Genomic DNA, 10,221 nt, shown 5'->3' with positions numbered 1-10,221 from the left:
TCTATGGTAAGTAATGCTGCAATGAATATATGGGATATACCAGTATATCTTTTTTTAATTTAATGTTCTTTGGATAAATATTCAGAGTGGATTGCTGGGTCCTTCTTTGCTTAGTCTGTTTTGTCTTGTATAAATATTACTACACCAATTTTTTTGTTTGTTTTGTTCCCATTTTTGTAAAATATCTTTTTCTATCCCTTTACTTTCAGTTCATGTGTGTCTTTTGAGCTGAAGTTAGTCTTTAGAGAAAGCATATGTTAGGGGCTTATTTTGTTATCCATTCAGCCACAGTAAATCCATTTGGTTTAAAGTAATTGTTGCTAAATGTGTATCTATTGCCATTTTATCATTCATGCTTTTTAATCTTTTTTCTTCTTCTTCTTCTTCTTAAAGAAGATCCTTAACATTTCTTTTAATACTGGTTTGGTGGTAATGAACTTCTTTAGCATTTTCTTGTGTGGGAAGCTCTTTATCTGTCCTTGAATTCTAAATGATAGCTTTGCTGGGTAGAATAATCTTGGTTGTAGGTCCTTGCTTTTCATCACTTTGAATATTTATTGCCAATCCCTTCTGACCTGCAAGGTTTCTGTTGAGAAATCATCGGACAGTCTTATGGAAGCTCCCTATATGTAACTAACTGCTTTTCTTTTTGCTACTTTTAAGATTATCTGTCTTTAACTTTGAGATTTTGCTTGTGCTGTGTCTTTCTGTGAGCCTTTTTGGGTCCATCTTGTTTGGGAATCTCTATGCTTTCTGGACTTGTATGTCTATTTCCTTGATTAGGACAGTTTCCCATAACTTTTAAAAATAGGTTTTCAATTTCTTACTCTCTCTCTTCTCCTTCCAACACCCACATAATGTAAATGAATATTGGTACACTTGAAGTTCTCCCAGAAGCTCCTTACTAATTTTTTTTTTTTCTTTCTGCTATCCTGACTGGGGGCTTTCTGCTTCATTATATTTCAGATCACTGACTTGATTCTCTGCTTTATCTATTTTAATGTTGATTCCCTGAGATTTATTTTTCATTTCAGTTTTCAGTTCTCTTTTATGGTTTCCATATTTTTTTTTTGTGCTGTTGAACTTTTTACTAATTTTCTTGAGCATTTTTATAACTTAAATGTTGTGTTTTTAATCCTTACTACAAGATATGTTTCTATTTATTTCAAAGAGACAGAGAGACATCCATGTGAGAGAGATACATTGATAGGTTTTCTCTCATATGTATACCCAACTGAAGGTTAAACCCACAACCTAGGTATGTGCCTTGATTAGGAATTGAACCTACAACCAATTGAGCCACCTGTCCAGGGCATAAACACAGGTTTGAACTATGTATCTGATAGTTTGTTGGTCTCTATTTCATTTAGTTCTTTTTCTGGAGATTTCTCTTATTCTTTCCTTTGGGATCTGTTTTGTGGTCTCCTCATTTAGTTGCTTCCCTGTGTTGGTTTATATGTATTAGATAGAGCTGCTATGTCTTCTGGAATTGGTAGACTCACCTTGTGTAGTAGGTGACTTATGGATCTCAGTGATATAGCCTCCTGGTTCATCTGAGCTAGGCACTTCTGGTATGCCCCTGTCTGGGTTGTGTGCACTGTGCTATTGTAGTTGAGCCTTATTACTGTTGGTACATAACTCAAAGGGAACTAACATCACATCAATGGTCTACAAGCACAATTGAGGCTACAGTGGAAGAATTGCTGTGCAGAGGATGACCCCACGGAGCAGGACTTGCTTCAGTTGGGCTTTGATTCCTGTGGAGTCCACCCCTTGAGTCTTTCACTTGTGGATTTGGTTGAGTGGTCTGAATCTGTCCAGTGGGTACATTGGCTTGGGGATATCCCAGAAGGCCTAAGGTCAACCACTACCTCTGCTCTGCCTTGGGACTCCCAGCGTGAGATACGATACGGAGTGATCTGCAAATGATTGCTATTTAGAGATGTCTGGGAGAGGCCAAGCTGCAAATCATGGCTGATTACCACTATTGTCAGGTCTATGGCCACTTAGCAAGTGGTATGGGGTATGCAGAAGACAGATGCTCCTTGTTTGAGAGGTTTTAGGAAAGTACCAAGCATGAGCCAAAAAAAAAAAAAAAAAAAAAGGCTCTTTGTATGGAAAAGCCACTGGAAATGTCTTGTGTGAACTCCCAGATTGGGTTTGGTAGTGTTGCAGGGTGGGTAGGGGTATTCACATTGTTAGCCAGGTTGATGGAGACTCAATATAGTGCTCACCTAAGGGGTCTATAAAGGGAAGGCCCAGGAAAGACCAATGGTCTCTGCCAGTACTTCTATGCTGTGAGATCTGTTACTTTGATGCCAGACAGTTCAGTTCCTCCCCTTATGTCCCTGGCACCTTTCCAGCTGCTACCCTACCTCTGGAATTCAGAGCAAACAAGTCCAAGTAAATCTATGTGCTGGTCCCTTAACAAGAACTCCAGGGACTCTAATAGCTTCATTTCAATCAGTCACAATCTTTGTTGATTTTACAGTTATGGAGACTGCTCTTCTTGGCATTGGAACCCTGGACTGGGGTTCCAATGTAGGGCTGGGACACACTGTTTCTTAGGAAATATCTCTGTAGCTGAAATATCCTTCCCAATTTGTATCTGTGACACGTGGAGGTGGGGCCAGCCAGTTTCATGTCTCCACCCCTCCTACCAGACTCACTGAAGCTTCTTCTTCATATCCTTAGTTTTCTGTTCAGCTAGATTTCAGACATTCCAAATAATGTTTTTTGGTCTGTTATTTAGTTATAATTTTGATGTGATTGTGGGAGGTTCTGCGTACTGCATTTACCTATGCTGCTATTTTTATTGGAACCCCCTTCTTATCTCTTTATGTATCCACTAGAGGCCCAGTACATGAATTTGTGCACATTGAAAGGAACTGTGGGCTGATAGGCTGCGGTGGGCACAGAAGCAGGTCTTGGCACATCCTCCACATCCTCACCCAGCTCCTCCCCTGTGGCTTCCTGGTTCCCTGTCTGCCAACCATCCCACTCCCACCACTGCTGCTCCCACATGCTGATGGTGCCAGCCCTGCTCGCAACTACTTACCTCGCAGAGTGACTGGGGCCAGCATCAGCACTAAGTGCACTAAGTGCAAGTAGGGCTGGTGCCATCAGTGGGTGTGAGCAGTTGCTGCTGCCCCGGTCACCCATCAGGAGCAGGGGGATGTGGAGAAGCCCTCATGGAAGCTACTCACACTACTACAGCTGACAGAGCCGAGTTATTCGGGACCGGCACCAGGTGCCAATAATAGGCGTGTGCGGTGGCTCTAGTGCCAGCTGTGGGTGTGAGCAGGACCAGCACTGGCAGCAAGTGTGAAGGCTGGGTGGGACTGCTGTGCACTGGAGCAAAGAACTTTTAGTAACCAGCAGAAGCTCACCCTGATAGCAGTGACTGGCACCCTGCCTTGGTCTACTGCTCACATTCACCTGTTCCACCATTATGGCATGGCTGATCCTGCCATGTTCTGTGCTCTGCCACCTGCTTTCAGCGCCCCTGGGAGAGATATCTGTCCTATTTAGGTGGTGATTAAATCTCTGGGTGGCAGTCCCGTAGAGTGTATAAATGTGTCTGTTTACCAGTAAACTAGGTGGGAATTCCACTCTGTGACTTACTTCTGCTTCCCAGTTTACTGAAATCATTTAGTTTGCTTTTGCTTTTCCCTTATAATAATAATTAGATATTTTTTCTTCATGTTGATAACTATCTGCTTATCCTGACAATACCATGGGATATGTTCAGTCCACAAGCATCTGTTTAGAATGCTAGTGCAAATATGAGGAAGTTAAATTGTGTTTTCAAGTTGCTAGAGATAAAACAATGTAGAAGACAATTCATCTGGACTCTTTCATCTAAAAAATTCTGTTGCCCTATGAATGAGAAGCGGGCACATTGCAGATTAGAAAACATAAGAACAGTCAGAGTCAATTTGATGTCCTTCAACTTAATGATAAGACAATAACAGCAATTATTTCCTTGCATGTATTTGCTTCCTTAATTGGGAGTAATGTGTTGTGAAAGAAAAGGGCAAATAATAGAATACTTTAGTTCTTGGTAGTTCTCTGGGCTACAGATATTTATTGTCCCATTTTTATTTTGTTTTTTTTTTCCCTTGTAGTTTTTTTTTTAAATATTTTTATTTATTTCAGAGAAGGGAGAGAGAGAGAGATAGAAACATCAATGAAGAGAATTATTGATCAGCTGTCTCCTGAATGTCCACTACTGGGGATGGAGCCCACAACCTGGAATCAAACCTGGGACCCTTTAGTCTGCAGGCCGATGCTTTATCCACTGAGACAAACCAGTTAGGGCTTTCCCTTGTAGTTTTAAAGAAAGTATTGTGTTGGATTATTTTTAAGTTGGTCATTTAAATATTAGAATTTTTCAGCTTTATTGAAGTAAAATTGACAAATAAAATTGTACCTGTTTAAGGTATACAATGTGATAATTTGACATATGCATACATTGTAAAATTATTACCACAATCAGGTTAATTAATATATCTATCTATTAACTCACATATTTAACTTTGTGTGTTGTGAAAGCATTTAATATATACTCTCCTAGCCAATTCCAAGTGCACTACACATTATTTAACTACAGTACATTAGATCTGCAAAACTGGTTTTCTTACAACTGAAGTCTTGCTTATACCCCTTTTTAAAACATATATATTTAGAGAGAGAGGTAGGGAAAGGGGTATATATAGAGAAACATCAATGAAAGAGAATCATTGATTGGCTGCCTCCTGCATGGCCCCCACTGGGGATCAAACCCACAACCCAGCATTGACCAGGAATCAAACCTGTGACCTCTTAGTTCCTGGGTCTATGCTCAAATGCTGAGCCACACCAGCTGGGTAAGGCTTCTACCCTCTGAGCAGCAACTACCAGTCTGGAACTGTTCACCATGCTTTGTGAAAATCTTGTTAAGTGACAGTATTAAAAATCTGTATGAAGTCAAAACTGGTTTGGCTCAGTGGATAGAGCATCGGCCTGTGATTTAAAAGGTCCCAGGTTCAATTCTGGTCAAAAGCATGTACCTTGGTTGCGGGCACATCCCCAGTGGGGGCTGTGCAAGAGGAAACTGATCAATGATTCTCTCTCATTGATGTTTCTAAGGCTCTATCCCTCTCTTTTCCTCTCTGCAAAAAATCAATAACATATATTCTAAAAAATGTATGAATTCCTCATAACTAGTGTGGTAACCTAGGGCTCCCCAGACTTCCTTAACAGTCTCATGAAATAACTGGAGGCACAGTGCACAAATTTGTGCACCAGTGGGGTCCCTCGACTTGGCCTATGGGATCGGGGCAGAAACTGGCTCTCCAACATCCCTAGAGGGGTCCCAGATTGCCAGAGGGTGCAGGCTCCTACTGGTCGAAGCCCCTTAATGGTCAGTGCATGTCATGTATCCCTGTGGAATTAAGCCTAAACCAGAAATCGGATATTTCTCTCTCAATCCAGGACCACTGGCTCCTATCTACTCACATGTCTGCCACCGTGATAGCCCCTAACCACTTGCCTGCCTGCCTGATGACCCCTAACCACTCTGCTTGCCTGCCTGATCTCCCCTAACCACTCTAGTTGCCTGCCTGATTACCTCTAACACCTCTGCCTGACTGCCTGATCACCCCTAACTGCTTGCCTGCCTGATTGCCCCTGACCACTCACCTGCCTGCCTGATCACCCCTAACCACCTCTGCCTTGGCCCTGCCTAAGGCTTTGTCTGGAAGGACATCTGGAATGACATCTGGAAGGTTGTTCAGCTATCTGGTCTAATTAGTATATTATGCATTTATTATTATAGATGATGTAATACCCCAGTTCACGGTTTTATTTTGAGAATCAAATGTTATAGAACAACTAGTATTGGAAAGTTATTTCATAATCTTGGCTCTTTCTACTCTTTTAGGAAACAATTTTTTTTGTAAAGAAAAATACAATGTGTCATAAATAGAAGCAAGGTAGTATTGACCTTGAGAATGACCATGGTTCTTGTGCTGCATTGTGACTGCCTCAGTTTGCTCCACAAGTACTGGAGTGACCACAGGGTGTTCACCCTGTGTTCCTTTTCCCACTAACTCACATTGCAATCAATTCACCATTCCTTTCTGTGAGACATACAATCCTGAATTAAATATATCCTCAGACTGACTTTCCAGATGCTATGAGCTCCCAGGTGTAGGTGTCATTCCCAATGCTTCCCCATAAGTCTCTCATGTTCTTAGCAAACTGCACTGCTCACCATTCTCTGTACTTGGCTGCTGTGTCTGCCTCTGCTTTTTCCATGCCTTGACCACAGCCTGTGTGCCTTCACCATTTCACCACCACCCAAGCAAAATTTACCTGCTCTGAGGGCCTGCTGTTGGTCAGATAAAGTCTATTGTGATCATTTTGAGTAATTATTGGTACTTTGAACTGAAAAGTTTGTAATTGTTATGTAAGCCACCCCCATGTCATCCTTGCAATAAAATAACTACTATTCAGACCCTTAAAAATTCTAATACTTTCTACTCTCCTAAATGCTACAGAAACCCACTAAGTAATTGAAAGATACTTGAACATATTGCTTATGTTGAAGTCCTAGTCCCCAATGTGACTATATTTGGAGATAGGGTCTCTGAAGTGGTAATTAAGGTTAAATGAGGCCATAGGGTGGGCTTCTAATCCAATGGGAGGATGTCCTTATAAGGAAAGGAGGTGACACCAGGCATGTGCTCACAGAGAAGACCATGTTAGGACACAGAAGGAAGGTAACTGCCTGCAAGTCAAGGAGAGAGAGACCTCAGAGAAACTGACTTTCCTGACATCTTGATTTTGGACTCCCAGCCTTAAGAACTGTAAGAAAATAAATTTCTGCTTTTAAGACACTTTATTTGTGTGGTGTATTGTTACAGTCACCCTAAAGGACTAATACATCTCCCGTACAAATTAAGTGTCTTACAAACTTCTTACTAATACAGTCCTTGAACCTCCCAGTGTTCTGGAAATTTGGTTTAATAAATATTTATAGAATGACAACTTTTATCACTGATGACTACTTTACACACACACACACACACACACACACACACACACACACACACACTTTAAGTCTACCCACTGTCAATTTTTCTCCTTATTTTCTTCAAAGTCTGCATGCTCATAATCACTTTACTTGGAAATAAATTATTGTCTACATTGGAAATATATACCTTTCAAAATCTGAATATCAATCTCTAGGTGATTTCACTGTTCTTTATGTTTTATAATGAAGTGCAGGTACCCCACAGAGGGTCCTGTTTGTCCAGATAATAAAAAATAGCACTTAAATATGAATCTAACATGAATCTTATTGAAACATGTCTCCTGGTGAAGTTATTCTTTTTAATGATAAGAAATGTAAAACTCATACTGTTTCAAATAGGGAAGACAGACACAATTGGTCACAGATGAAAATATATTTATAATATTGCCTACTAGATTATCATTGAAGCAGAAGTCATTGAGTGAAACCATTTATAAAAAGTGTGACTACTTAAAATAAATCTGAGAATTTTATGACTTATTTTTTTATCCATCAGAAAAAAATCTTATGTAAAATTTTAACCAAAAAATTATCAAGATTTTTAAAAGGAAGAAGTGTCATCAGAGAAGTCCACCTCTGTTTAAGCAATCTAACATTAAAATATTTTGATTGCCTTCATCTTCTACACTTGATCTTAGCCAAAAGGCCGAGAAGCGATGATTGCCTTCATCTTCTAGGTGATATTTATTTTCCAAGTGACTGAGATTACAGGGCTTGGGATCACAGCTTAGGAACCTGACCTATAGTGAATGATATCATGTGCAACATATTCTGTGGAGTACAAAGATTTTCCCAGGCATTAGTCTCCCCCCTTCTTAAACTCATTCTCTGTGGCTATTCTACATTATCCTCACTGATTTGAAATATTTTTGGGGGGATAACATATTTTATTTAATCATTTTTACAAGGTCAACAGCTTTCTGAAGATTGGATTTGGTAATGACCAAGCTGGATTCTTTTTCAAATGGAAGAAACAAAAAACAAAAACAGCCTCATGTGTCCTCTTTATTTCAATAATCATATCCAGCCTCTGACCAAAGAATTTCAGGGAATATTTTTATAAATGAGCAGTGTCTTTTATATATGTGATCTGCCTTTTCTCAGTGTTATAAAATATTCCCATGTTGACTTACTCTACATTGATTTAATAAGCATTCTCTACAGAGCAATATGAATATCATTGGAAATGTATAATACAATTTTCTACCCATGAAATGCTATAGAAAACTGCACATTTTATACTGACATATGCCCCATCAATAATGGTGTTTTTATATCTTATTTGTAGCTATTGATCTCAACAGCATAATGAAAAATTGATTGCAGCAAAGTGCTCCATTTCTTAAGTATAAATATCAATGTCAAATTATTTTTATCTATGCTTCCCAATTATACATGAAACTTATACAGTTATATATGGTTGCTTCCACAAAACTCTACCACAATAAATTAGGTATGACAAGAATTTTCTGAATCAATAGAAACTAGGTTTCTCTCACTAAAATGTAATTCTAAAATTTAACACACTGGTTTCATTTTTTTTTTTTTTATTATGAAGAGAATTAGCATCTTGACATATAGCGTCACCTTCCTATGCAATTTAACAGTTTGAAATGAGGTCTTATATCTTCTGGGTATATAAGCATATACATACACATATGTACACATGAGCACACAAGAATGTGCGCACGCACATAGAGACACACACAGAGAAAAATATACACACAAAAATCCATGTGTTCATTTGCTAGTTCACAAGACACCATAAATCAGGTGCCTGTTTTTTGGGTTTTTTTTTGTTTTGTTTTGTTTTGGTTTTTTTTGGTTATCTCTTGAGACATTATTTTGGAGGGAACATTCTGCTAGGAAAATCTACAGGTATAAGGTCTGACAAAACCTAAGATGGGCGTCATCTCTGCTCATCAGGGATGATCCCCAAGTCCAATATCAAAAACATGGATGAATTAGGTCAAAATCCATAAAGCTAAACAAAATCCACACACTTTCTACTCATAGTAAATAATGCCCTTATATTCTTGGAAACAAAGAGTCTAGAAAATGAGAAAAATTAACTTTATGTCTTAATTTTCCTTTTTATGTTTATTTAATTGAAACCATTGATTAGATTTTTTCTCCAAGACATGTAAATTTAAAACATAAATATGTTATTTAATAAAATGTGTTAATCTCACAAAAGAATATATAAGACACATCCCTCTGATGGACACATTCCTGGCATTTATGTTTAGGGAGTGGTGACCTGCCACAAGATGGGAGGCTGGGCCTCATTTATAGTCACTGATGATGCATTCTGGGAAGTAATTTTACCCTTTCAATGTTTTTCATTAAGTTTACAACTTCCTTGAATCAATGACAACTGGGGTTTGGAGGACTATATTATTAATCTTTAAAAAATAGATTTCTTGAGATCTAATTCATATACCATAAAATACGCCTATTTGTGCAACCATCACTGTAATCTAATTTTAGAACATTTTCATCATTCTTTAAAAAAATCTCAAGCCATTCCTAGTCATTCTTTTTTTAGCCCTCTGACAACCACTAAACTACCTCCGTCTCTGGTTTGTCTGTCCTGGACATTCAGATACATGGAGTCCTACACAAGGTGGCCTTCTGCATCTGGCTTCTTTCATCAGCAAATTGTTTTTTGAGGTTCATCTATATTGTAGGACACAGATACTTTATTCCTTTCTATGGAAGAGTAACATTCCATTATAAGGATATAATACATCTTGTTTATTCATTTACCCATTGATGAGCATTTAGATTGCTTCCATGTTTTGGTTATTAGAAATGATGCCGTGATGAACATTTATATATCAGTTTTTGTGAGGACATATACTTTCATTTATCTTGGGTATATATCTAGAAATGGAATTGCTGGGTCACATACCTTGTTTCCCTGAAAATAAGACAGTGTCTTATATTAATTTTTTCTCCCAAAGTTGTGCTAGGTCTTATTTTCAGGGAATGTCTTATCTTTCCATGCGCTAGGTTTTATTTTTTGAGGATGTCTTATTTTCGGGGAAACACGGTAGTTACTCTATGTCTAACTTTTGGAGGAACTACAATTGTTTTCCAAGAGACTACACCTTTTTACATTCCCATCAGCAATGTCTAAG

The 10,221-nt window shown here is 38.6% G+C and overlaps 1 pseudogene; it reads right to left on the bottom strand.

Moving 5' to 3' along the window:
* Window positions 1–7,589: 7,589 nt before the first annotated feature.
* On the bottom strand, window positions 7,590–7,736 carry LOC118728007 (annotated as a pseudogene).
* Window positions 7,737–10,221: the final 2,485 nt, after the last annotated feature.

This window comes from Pipistrellus kuhlii, unplaced genomic scaffold (assembly GCF_014108245.1).
Source record: "Pipistrellus kuhlii isolate mPipKuh1 unplaced genomic scaffold, mPipKuh1.p scaffold_m20_p_27, whole genome shotgun sequence".
NCBI lineage: Eukaryota > Metazoa > Chordata > Mammalia > Chiroptera > Vespertilionidae > Pipistrellus > Pipistrellus kuhlii.
This window is presented reverse-complemented; position numbering and strand designations above follow the sequence as displayed.